Genomic DNA, 15933 nt, shown 5'->3' on the forward strand with positions numbered 1-15933 from the left:
TTAGGTTTCTCCTTTCTTTACATTTCAGATACCAAGCTTTCCCACAGCATGGATTTCATGGTTACAGTGATGTGTACCCAGGCCAGTGGACTGCACAAGCTGCTCTTCTGCACAGCAAATAACTGTGCTGTGAGACTCATTCATTTTGCATGCAATGCTCCTGCTGTGAAGGCCATTTTTCAGCAGCTTGGCAGAAGGAAAGGGCCTGCAGAAAGGTAGGACCAGCCTATTTTTTTCATTTGGCTTGAGAACTACTTCTCAGAATACCTGCATTTTTTGAGAGGAAATACCTGAGATGCCACTAGACTCACCTGCTCCTCTTTCAGCACCCACACATGGTGATACACAGTGTGGGCTGTGACTTTTTGTATGTGGCCCCTCTTCTAAAGACTTATTTGGTTTTTAAATGGGTTTGGAGTCAAATGAAGTGGTAACACCCTTTTATGGAGATGCACAAAGGTCAGGAGAATGATGCTATATGAACTGACTTCCAGACTTTCCTGGTTTGTAGGCATATTCTGCCTCCTACCCTTATGTAGCAAGCGTGATCAGAAAACATCTTGAGTCAGAGCACACCTTTGTTTCTTTATTGCTACTTCTCTTTGTCTCAGGAGCTAAATGTTGAGGAACAGCACATTTTGATGTGCTGGCCCTAGCCCTTAAGGCTTTGGAGGTGTGCTGGGATGTGAGCTGAAAAGTACTGTACAATGCTGACAAATGGATGTTTTCCTTTACTTAAGCTTGGACTTTGTGTAAAGGAAAGCAATATTAAAATATGTGGTGCTGGCTTAGTTGTGGCATAATCCTTCTCAAATTGGCAGGTTTCTTTTTGTCAAATTGCCCATAATTTTCTATTGTTGTTTCAGGGAGGGGAAGCATTGGAGCAGGACAGTGCATGCTTGGAAACTCAAAGTGTCTTAGCAGATCTTGTAGGATTTGAATTGAAGCTCTGGTGAGAAGGGAGATAGTTGTCTGCCAAGAAAAAGACCTGTTAGAACTTCATGGTACATTAGGTCATTTATACTTTCATAGATTTATTGGCTTTGCACTTTTTCTGCTCATCACCCATATGCTATAGGTACAGAGTAATTCTGGTTACCTGTAGGTTTGCTCATCTTGATACAGCAGCAAATTTGAGGAAAAGAGCTTTACTAGGTCTAGGACACCTGGCAGAAAATTGGTACCCCCTACTATGGCAAGTTGAGGAGAGATTGAAATGAGATGAAACACTTTATCTAGTCTTGGGGAAAGAAAAGTGTGTAAGAATATCTTTGTGCCATCTGGGAGTACCTGAATAGTTCAGCATGCCAGAGAGAGCTGCTTGTATCAGCCATAACATCCTGGGAATTCTTTACACACATTTCTGCTACAACAAAAGCTGTTTATTTTTCCAATGATACAATTTTATAATTCCCTTTTCACAGTGTACAAGCATTTCTTTTTGTTATTTGAAAGAAGAAAGAGTTTCTTGAAGTATTCTCGAGAGAGACTAAATAAGCAGTAAAAGCCTGCTCTCTGTTTCCCTCTGTCTAATTACAGACCAAACTTTAATGACTGCGACTCTGAGATGAAGTAATTTTTTGTCTGGGATCTGATCTCATGCTTTTTATGGCCTACTGTAGCCCAGAACTGGCCCAGATAAATAAATTAAAGGATGTGCTGTGAATTTGTTCAGACTTTTGTCACTGAGTACTCTGGTGATGGCAGACAAAAATACAAACTCCTGTTGTGAGCTGCTGTTCCTTTGAGCTATGACAGAACTGATCTTTGGTAATCTCCCAAGTGTTACCCTCAAGAGCAAAGAATTCCTAATCCAGCAGGATGATGTACAGTCTCACTGGGGTTTGCAGTTATTGTGCACATTGTTTAGGTCATTGGGCAACTGGGACTTGAGTTTGATCAACAGGTGCTCCAAAGATCTTTGGCTTGACCTCAGAGCTGGGCTAAAATGTTAACACAGTTTCTTTCTTTTGCTATAAATTTCTAGCTGTGAAATCAGACAGGCTTAATTATGGGCACGTTGCCTGTGAAGTCAGGAAGCCTGTATGCAGTTTTGAGGAAAAAATCTCACTAATTGCGATATTAATAATAATAGAGAGATATTAAGGGATATTAAGGTTTTGTGGAATACATAAATTGTTTCAAATTGTTACCGGACACCTTTACTGCAGTAGGTCGAGGTTCTGCCTCTGGAAGAGGCCATTGCTGACTGAATTTTCTGGCCTCTGCCTCCAGGGAAAATGTGTCTGATGGAGCTCTGAGTGTTTAACACCACAAACTGGTCTAATGGCCACTGGCCAGGCTGCCAACAAAGGTCCTCTGGGGGCCTTTGCCACCATACCTGGGGACTCTTGAGCACCCATCCAAACCTGAAGTGTGATACCTCACTCTGGCAAGTGAAAACTTTATGGTCCTTGCAGAGAATTCCCTTCGTTGCTTGTAAACTTGTATGGGTCCTGTGGGAATGCTAACTTATGTCAGGATGAATCTGTGCACATCCTTCTTCCAGTCCTGGCTTTGTTACAGAATCTGATTTATCCTAAAGGAGACTTATGTGTGCAAGAGATGCAGAGTATCTGGTGAGCAGAAGACCAGGAAGGATCACTTGGATAATAGCTGAAATTAATGCTTCTCGCTTCCAGATAGGAGCTCCCAATTCTCTCATTAATTTCTTTGCTCTTAATGTAATTCATGTTCAATTCCTGTACACATTCCAGAAGCCATAATGATAGTAAACCCCTCTCTCATGTTATTAACATAATGAAATGCAGAACAGGCTAACAAAACTTGGTGGAATTGCAAATAAGCAGTTTTATAGGATACATGAATAAAACTTTTGACAACTGACTTTTCTGTTTGAACTTCTAGTCCTGGCATTTGTTATTAATGTGATGTGTCTGGCCACAGTGTTACAAAGGCAGCAATCTGAATTCCTGACAATACAGACTTTAAGTACTAAAGATCATGATCTTACCATTTTGTTCCTTGTTCTTTTGTTTTTAAATTATTCTAATGTATTTTTTACCTAAGATTCACAGGAAAAACAGATAATTTGAAAACGTTTTCATGTAAAGCATACTATTTAGCAGCTGTTCTGAACTTTTCATTTGCCTGCTTAAAGGTAGATAAGCCAAAATCTTCAAAGTGTTCCTTCCTTACCAAAATTTTGAGTCTGTACTTTATCTTTTGTTGTATTGCACATAAGGTTATACTCAAAATGGAAAAGTAGTTTTGTGTTGTTGCCTGTTTCTTACTTGGCTCATTCCACAAAATGTTTTAGTTAAAGAGCTTTCAGACTTGGAGAAAGCTTAGGACGCCAAGCACGTTGGGACTGAAACCTCATGGCAGAGCAAATACCTAAAAGTATTTTTCAACTTTTTCCTTGGATTTTATTATTTTTTCTACTTTCCTGTTTGTTATCTCGCCATCCTCTTTGCATTTATGGTGTGGTGTAGAATTCAGTTTATTTTCTTGGGTTGTTCAATCACTAGAGTGGAATATGTTTCTTGCCCTGTAACCTGCAGAATTTTTACTTGTGTGAGCGACTTGTTATCAAGCCACCAGAAAGAAGGGTGCATGTAAAGTAGCTCCCTGTATCTTACATATACCATTACCATTGTGGAGGCATTAATTCTGACAAGGCATTCTAACAGCAAAAAATGTGAGGCCTTGAGATAAATTTCACCCTTCAGTGTGAAAACTGACTTTTGCTGTACACTTAGGTGAGAGTATAGATCAGTGATGAGGTACAGACTTTGATTCTTCTGCACCATTTCCTTGCAAGCACTGATGTACAGACCTAAAGAGGTCAGGCTGCAGCACTCTGTCTATTTTGGATGTGCCATGATATGGGTGAATCCACTGTATTGAGTTAGAACAACTTTTTTCTCCAAGTCAGGTGATTGAAAACATGGTATTTTTGAAAGATTATTTTGCTAAGAGTTTGATACTTAAAGGTGGGGACCAGGTTTTCCAGGATGGTAGTCACAGCTTGGAATGCTATTTTTATTGCCTATGTGTTGGTTTTGTGGTTGTTTTTTTTGTTTTGTTTTGGTTTTTTTTTTTTTTTTTTTTTTTTTTTTTTTTTTTTTTTTTTTTTTTTTTTGTGTGTGTGTGTGTGTGGTTTTTTTTTTTTTGTTTTTTTAAATTAAGCTGATGCCACAGCCTTATCCATCTCTGTTTTTTCTGCTTGTAGATCAGAAGATTTAAAAAAAAAATAAATTAAGGGGTTCAGGAGAGTATTCTTGGACTGGAAATCACTGGATGTAGACTTTGATGCTCTGGTTATCTGTAAAGTATTTGAAGTATTTGCTCTGGTTCTAATATAACCAGGGTCCATTTTGAAAGGACCATCCCTGAGGTTTTTGGTATTTGCAACTCTTTAAATCCTGTATCAGTATGAACAGAAATGAATGTGCTGATCCTTTGGTTCTTCCTGAGATTATCCCATTAATGTAAATGGCACCTTTTGTTAGAAATGGGTTTGTATGGCCAGGTCCTCAATTTTTAAATTTGGCCCTGCAGATACTTCTTGGACTGTACAGTTATGGTAGTTGTACATGAGTTGAGATGCTTTAAGCACCAGTAAGCCTTTAAACCAGAGCTCACAGAGCTGGTTCTGCTCTAGAAGACATGACCTTTCTGAGAGCTTGGGGATGTGTTGGCATGCTGTGGCAGGATGAACAGTCTTTGGGAGTGTTATGTTACACCAGCCGTGAAATCTACCTAAAGGCTTACTACCATATTGGTTCATTAGTGCTAGATCCATTAAGAGGATACAGGGTAGGGATTGGAACATGAGTCGTTGGTACAGAGCTATGATTTATGCTTTCATCTTTGTGTTACCTAGCATCATGAATGAGTTTTAAACTGCAGGCTGCAGAAGGCTGTGCAAGGCTTGAAGAAAGACATCCCTTCTCTGTCTTCAAATAGAACTTTGTTTCAAAGGAAAAAATTGAGACATGGGAGCCTGGAAAGTGGGTTATTGCTGTTCAATGATTTCTCTGCCCTCTGATTTCAGATTTCCTGTGCATCATTTTGATGGCACTGTTTCACCATTGGTTGTGGGGCAGCAGGAATGAAGTGATTTGGAAGATTTCTTGTAGTAAGCCAAACACCTGTTCTGAATATTTTTTTTATTGCCTATAATACAGTTCCAAAACCTGTGTTACATTTAGCAGAATTCTCCACGTGGGCTGGAGTTTTGTGCTGGGATAACAAGTTTAGGCTCTTCAGGAGTTATTTAACCAGGGACATTCTGTATCAGCACACTATTAGTGTGTGATGCACTTCACCTACTTTAACCTGCTTGTGGTGGTTGTAGCCAGGGTAGGGTTCATTTTCTTCCCAGGAGCTATGGTTTGGATTGGTGCTGAACGCAGGGCTGAGAACATAGAGATGTTTTTGTTATTGTTGAGCAGGGCTTGCATAGAGCTGAGGCCTTTTCTGCTTTCCATGCTGCCATGGCTGACAAGGAATTTGGGTGTGCATGGGATGCTGGGAGGAGACACAGCTGGGACTGGTGACCCCAACTGACCAAAGGGATATTCCAGCCCATGTCATCCTCCTCAGGATATAAAGTAGGGGCAAGGAGGAGGAAAGAGGGTGGACATTTGCAGTGAAGGCATTGGTCTTCCCAAGTCATTGGCACCTGTGATGGGGCCCTGCTCTCCTGGGGGTGACTGAACACCTGCCTGCCCATAGAACTGGTGAATTAATTTCTTGTATGGCTTTGCCTGTTTGCACAGGTTTTGCTTTCCCTATTAAACTCTCTTTATCTCAGCCCATGAGTTCTCCAGCTTTTACCCTTCCCATTCTCTCCCTGACCCTGCTGGTGAGGGATGAGTGAGTGACTGTGTGGAGCCTGGCTCCTAGCTGGGGTTAAACCATGGCCGTACTGTTAGGAAACCCATATGTGAAATAAAATGGCTTTTCTACTTTTTGTTTTGTTACTTGGCAGCAGAAGGGTTAGCAAAGTCCAAGAGCATAGCACAGGTGATTTGCTGTTCCTCTCATTGGGTACAGGTGCTGTCACTTGCTGGGTTCTTTCAGTGCAGCATTGCCTGAATACCTGTGGAACTCTGAGAAATCAGTATTGGTACTCAAAAATTAATCAGGGGGTAGGAGAGGGCTCCTTTTTGGTAGGAAACTGTAAAATTCTTGGAGATGTCAGCATCTTTGGGATCAGTGCCCTTCTTTAACTGATAAAATGTATGTTCTGCCTTGGAGGTGGGTATCAAATCTGAAAAGGATGTCTCCTATGAAAAGCATTATAGGATTGTGAGGAAGCATTGTCTGCTTTACTTGAAAGGTGGCTTTTCTAGTGCACATGATTCTGAGTGGAGAGGGGACTCACCCATATCACCATGATCATCTCATTCCATAGGAGCACAAATCCTGTTGTGGTCAAAGGCAGGGAATAAGATAAAATCCTTTCCTTCTCTGTGAATCTGTCCAGTGGCAGTGACCTGCACTGTAGCTGTGATGCTGCAGCTGATTTCTTTTCAGCTACTAGGGTTGAAATATTTTTGTCTTTTTATGGAATGCATCTGAACGCTTTCAAGCATATTTCCAGAGAAAAGGCATATTTGGAAAGGAAATTTAACATGAAAATAGGTGTCAGCAGCTGAATTTAAATTTTGTGTATTTTGCAGACTAATTGTAGTGATACAGTGCACAGTAAGCAATTATAATTGCTATTTGTCTGTAAACACAATTAATATTTTGTTTCCTGCTTCATATGATTGTTGGGAAGCTGCATATGTGAAAGAATATTGAGTTCCTAAATGCATATTTTCGTTAAGAGTATATTTCATTTTTTGTGAAAATGGGCACTAAAATAATAATCAAGTAGAATAATTGTCTTGCAGAAAGCATGCAAAATGTGAAAGTGAGGTGCTCTGGTATTGTAAAAAAAAAAAAGGGGGGGGACATAATTAATTAAGGTAAAGCTTCTCTTCATGGGAATTGATTCCTTCTCCTTGCTCTGCCTTCATCACTCCTTCTGTATCTGAAATCTGTTCAGGTGTTGTATTTGAAACACTGTGGGTCACAGGGCAGCAGCTATTGCTCACCCCACTGACCTCTGCAGTCAAAAGCTGCCTTCCTGGTGCAACATAAAACAGCTCGTACAAAAGCACATGCTACTGAGGCCAGTGCTTATCTCAGGAAGTTCAGCGTCCTCCCATCCCCTGTCAGTCTTTACCTTTTTGTTTGAGTATTATCTGCTGCTGAACATTTTCATTTCCAAACTACTTGGAACATGAGTCTTCACAGAGCAAATTATTTAGAATTAGACCTGGTAGCAGTCTTTGAGATGCAAATCAGAGGGAATTTATGTTCATTTGGTTAGGACTCCTGGAGTCTTAACAGAATGTGAGCAGTCCTGGCAACAGAAAATCACAATGACTCTGTCAGTCTCCTGAGAAATAAGAAATCCAGGGTAGTTACTACTTTCTCAGATTCCAACTATAATTTTGGTACAAATCTACTAGGAAAGAGGATCATGTTGCAGAAATCCCAGTGTCTGGCACCAGTGCCAGTGCTGCTCAGGCTCTGCAGAGCCCTGGCTGGGAGGCAGCAGGTGGTCTGTCAGTGTTGCCTGGTGTGCCTTCCTTTGGGATGTGTATGCACAGAGGACTGGGAGCCCCAGGGGACCGGGAACTGGACAGCAGGGGCTAGGATCTGAGATTTGGTGCTCATAGAAACAAACAGACCAGAGAGAATAAGAAAAGCATTATGTACTGAAACAAGATTCTTTATTTCAGTGCAGTACAAAGAAATGGGAGTTTGCTTTGAATGAAAGTACTGAAACTAAAAAATGGAGCAGATAAAATACGCTTGTGTAGTACTAGGAATCCTTGGATATCAAAGCAGTGAAAAATGGTCTCTATGATGCTGCAGCATTAAAATCAATATTTACATATCTTTATGTTACTACCTTGATTTATGTTATATCATTGGTAACTTAGTTTCCAGCAGTATATTACCACTGACAATGCTGTCTTAGCCATCAGTTTTTCAGCCAGTGATTTCCTTACATTGAAAATGCATTGGTACAGAAGCCCCTTCATACCAAGCCAGCTTTCCAAAACATCAGCAAAATCAGTTTCTTTTCTTTTTTTCTTCCAAACAAATGAATTTTATAAATTTTGTTAATTGCATTGAACTTTGGTTATGAATTGTAATACTGTAAACAGTGGGCCCAGTTCACAATCAAGTAACATGAACTCATTGTATTAAGGTCATGAGTAAGTATTGTTTAAAGAAAAAAAAGATTGCTACATTGTCATCCTGCAGCACCAAACACAAAGGCTGCTCAGGATTGGGCATTTTCAATTACAGCTTGCATCAGGACAGGTCATCTGTTTTCCTAGTAAATGCAGATTTACATTTTCAAAGGTACCAAAGCATACCAACACAGTGGTTTGCAGCAGAGTCAATAGCCCCATTTACAGATTCAGGGATAATGATGTTGTTTTTTTTTTAATAAATAAACATTAAGTACACAGGTATTGCTGTGAACCAAGCCCATTGTCTAAAGGAAGCACATTTCTTGCCAAATTAAGTCTTTACATAAGAACATGTTTTTATAATGGATTTGAATAGCTGCTGTGCAAGTTCTTAAAATCATGTGTCTTGCAGCTTGCACTTTGTACCAACACAAAAAAAATGAATAAACATGCAGTAAAATGTAGCATTGTTTAGAAAATAATGTGTAAAAAAAACATTCAGTATTTTCTATTAAAGCATTTACACTGCATAGGCATTCATATAAGGATATAGTATAATAAAACTTATCAAATATACAAGCATGCAGCAGTTGCCTTATATTCACAGTTCTAGAAATGACCACACATTGATTTCCTCAAATATAAACTGGATTATCCAAAATAGATTTTGCAGCCACTCTCCTCTGCAGTGGCAAACTATGTTCTCATGTGCATTGCAGATACTGACCTATATAACAGGCCTAAGCTATGCCGCTGTATTGTACACATCTGGGATAAATACTGTGTTTTGGAATAGGAAGGATAATGAGAAGTGATCCATACTTCTCAGAGCAGAACTTGGAGACTACACAGTGCTTGAATTGAACAAAATATATACGCATATTAATTGTATTCTCCTTAGAGAGTAACACTGTAACCTTGCCACGTATCTAGCTACTGCATAAGCTGGCCATGCAGTTTTCAAAATGAGTTTAGACAGGTTTTTCTATCTGATATTTGATATTTATTCCATCAGAAGAGGTATAGTAGGAAATGTACCCTTTTTGCTCTGCAAACTGTACAGTGGATTCCTGGTACTTTTAGATTGTGTTGGGAAATACAATGCAGTGCCAAAGTCACACTTAGAGATTTAAGATATGTTTGCAGAGAGATCTTCTTTCTTCATTTGCTCTTTTGCAAAGGTGGTGGTGTTCTATATCATGGTGAGCTTGGACCATCTTAACTGTCCCAGGATGACAAGTACCCAGGTTAGACCCCTCTGTGGCCAAGTGCCATCTGGAGGATAAAGTTGAGGTCATGTGGCTTGAAGCTGTCTGTGGTTTTGACTCACTTGTTATTGCCTAGCTTGGCAGGTTAACCTGTAGTGTGACTCCAGGCCAACAGCACACAGAGTACCTGGAGGCAAGGCTTGTGTTAGTTGTGCAAGGTTTGCAAAATTGAGCTCTAGATCCTGATACAGGTTTTGGGTGTGCCAAGGTGAAATCGGATTGAGGAGTATGACTATAGACCCTTTCCCTCTCCAGGTCTTTTTCCAGTAGTGCCTGCATTCTGCTTTTGCCCTGACTTCCCTTGTCTTCATACATAATAGTAATTTGTGTGTCTTTAAACATTGCACACACTTCTTTCTTCTGAGCACTTCAGGTAAAGCTTGTGGAAAGAACCTTGCAGGATGTTACAGCACCAACAACGCAAGGTGCAGGGATTCAACCCTGTGTACAAAGCAGCAGCAAGGGATTCAGAAACAGCATTCAGGAAATAGCTTGAAAAGGAAAAAGATGAGGCAGAGATGGTGGAAACATTTGCTAATTTGCAAAGTGGAGTGTGGAAAGGGAAGAAAAGTGGGGCAGTGATTGCTGTTCTCTCTATTAAAAAAAGAAGAAAAGTATAATCTTCTCTGGAATGTTTCATTCAGAGAGAAACACTGCCATTTGTGTTTTAAAAAAATTAACTTTGGCATGAATATGCAGTGTGGGAATGACAAGGTGAGTAGATGGCTTTTGTGTGTGGCTATCAGAAATGGTGACACTGATGTCCCTCTGTGCTGCAGCCAGGAGCCAGTCCACTTTGGTAACTCATTATTCTAAGTCTCTTTCTGTGCATATTTACATTTTCTGGTAAAGGATATGTGGCCCTTTCCAGAAAGCTGTACTATTTCCTGTCAGCCTTATTTAAGAGTAGGAGAGCAGTGGAACAAGTAATTGTGCTAGAGATGTTCCAAGCTCTTCTGGCTAAGATACGAATTTTTCCTTTGAGGATGCATCTCTGTGTTTATGTGTGTGAGGAGCCTCAAGTCTGTATTTGGAACCTGATACAAGGACATTTGGAATCTGAGCTGGATGGGGGCATTTGAAGGCTTTTATTGTATCAACTAGCACTGGGAAAATGGGCTCGCAACTTTTTTTGGCTGGCTTACTTGCTGCCACAGATGTTGCTTTTCTGCCTTTCTCCAGACTTGTTCGATAAGATCTCTGTGGTGACATTTGAAGACACAACTGCTGTGAGAAGTGACTGGTTTTCAATGATTATTTGGCAGTAAGATCTGTATAAATATACACAGAATCCCATTTTTTAGCCTACCTTTTAAGCTGCATACACTGAGAAATGGACATAAGACTTTGAATGCTGAAACCTTTGTATCAAAGCAGTTCTCTGATTCTTCACTTCATCTCTGCAAACTGAGAGCAGCAGTTCAGATGTGGGGACTGTCCATAAAAGTAAGAGTTTTGGTTTATAAATTCCAGTCTCATTAATCTGAGGTACTGCATTAGCCTCTCGTTTATTTTCCCAAGTCTCATTTGTTGGCAAAAATGAGAATGCCTTGTAATTTTGATCCTGATTTCTTATGTATTTAATATTTGTACTAGGTCCTTTGGATTCCTCACTGAACCTGCCCTTCATTTCTCCTTTTCACAGGGAAAATTCTTACAGTCTAGCTGAGAAATGTCTTTGAAGAATCTGGCGATTGTTAAAAGCAGATGTCACAACTGTCTTGAGCATAGTGAGAAGGAGGAAAAGGAGCTCTCTTGAGAAGTCTGACAGTTTGCCACAAAGAAATTGTTACAAAAGCTGTGAGCCTCAAGTTCCCACAGAGATGCACCATCTCATGAGAATTAATAGAAGTCAGATATATAAGATCTTGGGTTCTTTTAGAAACCTTATCAGCTCTATTTCTAGTAGCAACCTGGCCTATTCCCTCATAAGAGGAAGCAATGTTACCTGCTTCTTCCACCTCTCTTACAGAGTGAAGAAATTAGTTCAGTTCAGAAAGACGAGGGGTGACCTCTCACCTTTTCATGCTGAAGTTAGACACACATTTTAGTCATTGCAAATCTGGCTGTGTGGTAAAAAATGGTTTATTCTAGAATAAAGTAAATCCACCAGAAGAGGTATTTATATTATCAGAAAAACCTCTACCTCATTTAAAACTTGCCAAGCATTTCCCCACCCCTGCCCTCCATCTCTTTTTCCAGATTTGGCATCTGTGTCTTTCCAGGCAAAGAATTATGTGAGGCACCTGGAATTATGTGCTTGGCCTCCTTCATTATACTTTTAGTATCTCATTAGATGAGGGATCTCTCAAAGGGCAAGAACAGGTTAAACAGCCAGCAGTTTTCAGAAACAGCAGGTGACTAAAAAGACTTCATTTTCTTTGCTACTTAGGCAATGACAACTGTAAGCCTGGACTGGGTTGCTGAAGAAGTAGGAGACAATAAGAGGACAAGTTAGAGGAGAGGAAGCCCTCTGACCTTTAGAAAGAAACAGCTGTTTCAGCCCAGAAGCATCCTGCTTTTTTGTCAAGCTTCAAGTAAAACACTGAATACAGGTACAGTGTCACTTGAAAAAATACAAATAAGGAATATTTGCAGAGTAATTTAAGAGGTTATTGTGAAGTAATTGAACACTGAGCAAATCCACTAGAAAATATTTGTTAGCAGGTCGGTCAGTAAAATGTTGGTCTACATATTCCCATTTGAAGAGCTTATTTTACATTTTATATGCTGTTTTGCTTAGACGCTACATATAACAGTGCATGCCTTTAATCTTTTAACAGATTCCTTTCCCATTAAAGCCCCCATTAAGTCCCTCAAAGAGACATTTGAAAATAATTCTAGCTTTTAAGTGACTTATAAATTTTATACAGTTAGTTCTTCTGGGAGGATTCCGTTTACTCATTTGAGTGTGTCAAGTTTGATTGCCTGATACTTGTCCTTAGTTTTCACCAGTTAATGGTGAATGGTTTCTGTCTGATGACTGTTATTTGTACATTGAAAGAACAAGCAAATCACAAGGAAATGCTCCATGTGATGTGAAATTTGCAGGCATGTGCTACATTGTCAGTTTTTGCTTATATTGCACTAGAAGCTTCTAATGTCCAAGGAGGAGTCTCATTTCAAATAGTGCTTTACTACTTGGTACCTGCTAAACAGAAATCAAAGGGCTTTTTTTTCATGCTGATTTCTTTCTGTTAAGCATAAGTTTGTAGTTGTTAAAGGTTTCTTCCTCATCCTGAAAAAAAATCATGGGTGTTCACTTGTATAAAGATGAGCAAGAAGGATGCATAAGAAACACAGGATTTTGCAGAGAAAGGAACAAAATAAAAATGCAGTCCAGAGCTTTTATGTCAGCATCCAGTCCATTAACTCAAGCTGATCCAAGTTAGTTTGCCTCTGGCTCTTTTTGCCCCTTCCTCTCTACTCTTACTACATTTTATGTTGTCACAAGAGGGATGGATTTTACTGTATGAGAGCCAATGTCCACCATGTGTTCATGCAACACCACTGTTCATATTGTTCATGTTTGTGCCCATGCAACATAAAATAACAATAAATAACCCTCTGGAGTGCTGCAGTTGCCAGCCATTCGATTATGTTTTGTTATGTTCTGTAGCCTGAACTGGACATCAACCTTCTTTCTGTTCTTAAAGGGAGAATGATCATGGTTATTTTACAGGGTCAAAAAGTTATTGAGTCTTCCTGTAAAATCGCAGTGTAGAATTTCTTGTGAACAGAATTGAGCTGACTACATTATTATAGCAGAATAATTTGCAGCCAGAATTGAATTACGCTCTTAACATCTATTTTTAACAGTATTTTCAGAAATAGGCTGCAGTAGCTTGATTTTTGTCCTACATGTTTTTGAACTGTAGGGACAACCTGGCATTAGCATGTTAATGCAGTTGTAGCATATGGATATGGAATATAAATGTGTTTTCATGAAAAGCCAGTTTCAGTTACTGTGTTGAACCACTCAGTGCAGCTGGATTCTTCATTCAGATTCTCTGTAAATTCCTGAATTCAAACAAACAATTCTCACAGACTTTTCTTGGAAGCCTATGCAGGTTAATCTAAAGAGGAGGTACAATAGAAAGCTCCACTTCATATTCACTTCACATTATAGTACTGGAGTTTACCCATTGGCTTCAGCACCCTTCAGAGCGTAAAGCACATGAGTTCTTCTTTTCTTGTCTAAACTATTTTGAATGAGGTCTCTTTTACATGCTAGTTTGGCAAGCTTCTAAGGCATTTGTGCAAAGTGATGATCCAAGAGCAACCTGATTCAATACTGAGAAATTCATAAATAACATCCAGCAGTAATTAAGGTGAAAAACTACAGCTAAGAAAAGCAATCTCCTACAGTATCAGTTGAGCTGCTATACCTTGCAGTGTTAGAATGTTTCATTGGTACCTTCAATTCGGGAGGCATCACTGTGAATTTTAAACACACCAAGGATTCGTTCTGGTTTCTTTACCTAGATTGCATTGGAATAATGATGACTGAAAACCCATGAACATATGATAGATGTAGACAGAGAAAAGGTAAGAGGAGGAGAAAAACACAGCACCAGAAATTACCATCTGGAAACATACTAAACATTTAGTCAATAGATTTGCATTAAAAAATGAAGAGTTAATTTTGAAGACCAGAAAGGCTTTAAGATAACTTAGTGCACTCTATAAGGCCATTCTCAGGAGTCAAGTGTATAATTATCTGAGACAGGGATATTTAGAACTTCAGACCGAAGAACTGCAATAGCCAGCTGATGTCTACCATCTTGATGAGAGTGTGTACACTCTTTCCAGTAAGTACATGCTAAAGTTATAAAAAACCTATAAATTTTCTGGATTTTTTTCTTAGATTAGGGTTAACTGGCAGGTAACAGTACTTATTTGTTCAGTTTTTATGTGTGCAAATCTCAACAAAGCAGTAGAATTTAGGTGGCTGGTAGCATAGCAAATAATGGGTAGGTCTTAAAAATAACATTTTGAGGCTTTGCTATTTGTTTCTCAAGCTCTCTTCTGAACCACCAGCACACCCTGGATTTACTGGGAGGAACTCCTGGCCCTATATTGGGTAAAACCTAAATCTGTTCCTTTTAGGGTACAGCTATAGCCACTGTGCTGTAGCACATAATCCATGCCTTTCTGGTCTTCAAAGAGGAGCTGAGAGTAGTTGTGGATATTAGTTCATGCTTCAGGCAGAAAAAGTAGCTGGCCCAAAACTATTTGAGACTTATCGTGCAAGATCTGGAAAGCAGACACTGTGTGATATTTGGACTTCAGCCCGTGCTTCCAGGAATTTCCATGAGTATGGTTTTGATAGCAGCCAGATGTTGGGGGAATTCAGATTTTACACCTTGGCAGGATAGAGTAATTCAACTGTGTTGTAGATTATTTGATCATGAAGCAAGGACTAAATAGTGAAATTTAGTTCTGGGATTGGATTGAATGCACCAGTTTAAGATGTGCTTGTGGTTTGGACCAACATCTCGCAGTCAGTTTTTGTCTTTTTGTGACTTTAGTTACTAAAGTGTAAACATCATGCCTTCTTACTTAGGAAGTTTGCTCTATGCCTCAGTACTAGATACAGGATCTTTAGCAGGACTTCATGTGAGGAACAGTTCAACAAAAACTTGTATGAATAAGGCACTAGTAAATGTTTGCAGCAAACAACAATTACAGTCTATATTCTTTAAGAATAAAACTGTTCTGTTTAGGAAATTGCCTTTAATATGACAGAGTTACCAACGCCAGTTAGAAGGGCCTAGAGAAAGTGCATCTTTTGGGTTATGCCTGTGAGGTCTGTGAGGAACCCCTGAATAATGCAAATCGCTGTTAAATTAGGAAATAACCTGTGCAGTGGTGATACTCAGGAGACTGGAAGCAAGAGGAAACTAGTTTAGAAATTCTGATCTGTGCTAAACTAGTGTGAAATCACTGTAATGGATTTGCTTCCGATTTATTCCAATGGTAGAAGGATCTGAAGCCAAACTTGAAGCTGTTTTAGCAAATCGAGTTTAACAGTAACAGCTCTGGCCCAGGCCAAATAATTGGCGATAATCCCCTTAGATAGTTTCAAAAAATAATCTGGTATTTTAAATGTCCTATTTGCTGAAGTCCAAGGATGCACTTTGTCTTTTGGCTAATGCATCAAGGCTAATAGATCAAGGCCTTATGTACTACTTTGGAGCTGACACCATTCTAAATGGTTATTACAGTATTGATCCATACTTTATACCAAGTGAAATTTGAGTCTGCCATTCCATTTATAGGTTGGCTGGCCAGTATTTCACATTGAAAGTTGTTCAAAACCACACAAATTCTTCCGTTCATAAAACCAAAACATACTGCCACTTAAAAAAAATACTTTTATCTATCTGTTCTTTGAGGGGGGTCATTGAAAACCAAGAATCTGTTTATCTAGC

This window comes from Zosterops lateralis (assembly GCF_965231275.1).
Source record: "Zosterops lateralis genome assembly, chromosome: 3".
NCBI lineage: Eukaryota > Metazoa > Chordata > Aves > Passeriformes > Zosteropidae > Zosterops > Zosterops lateralis.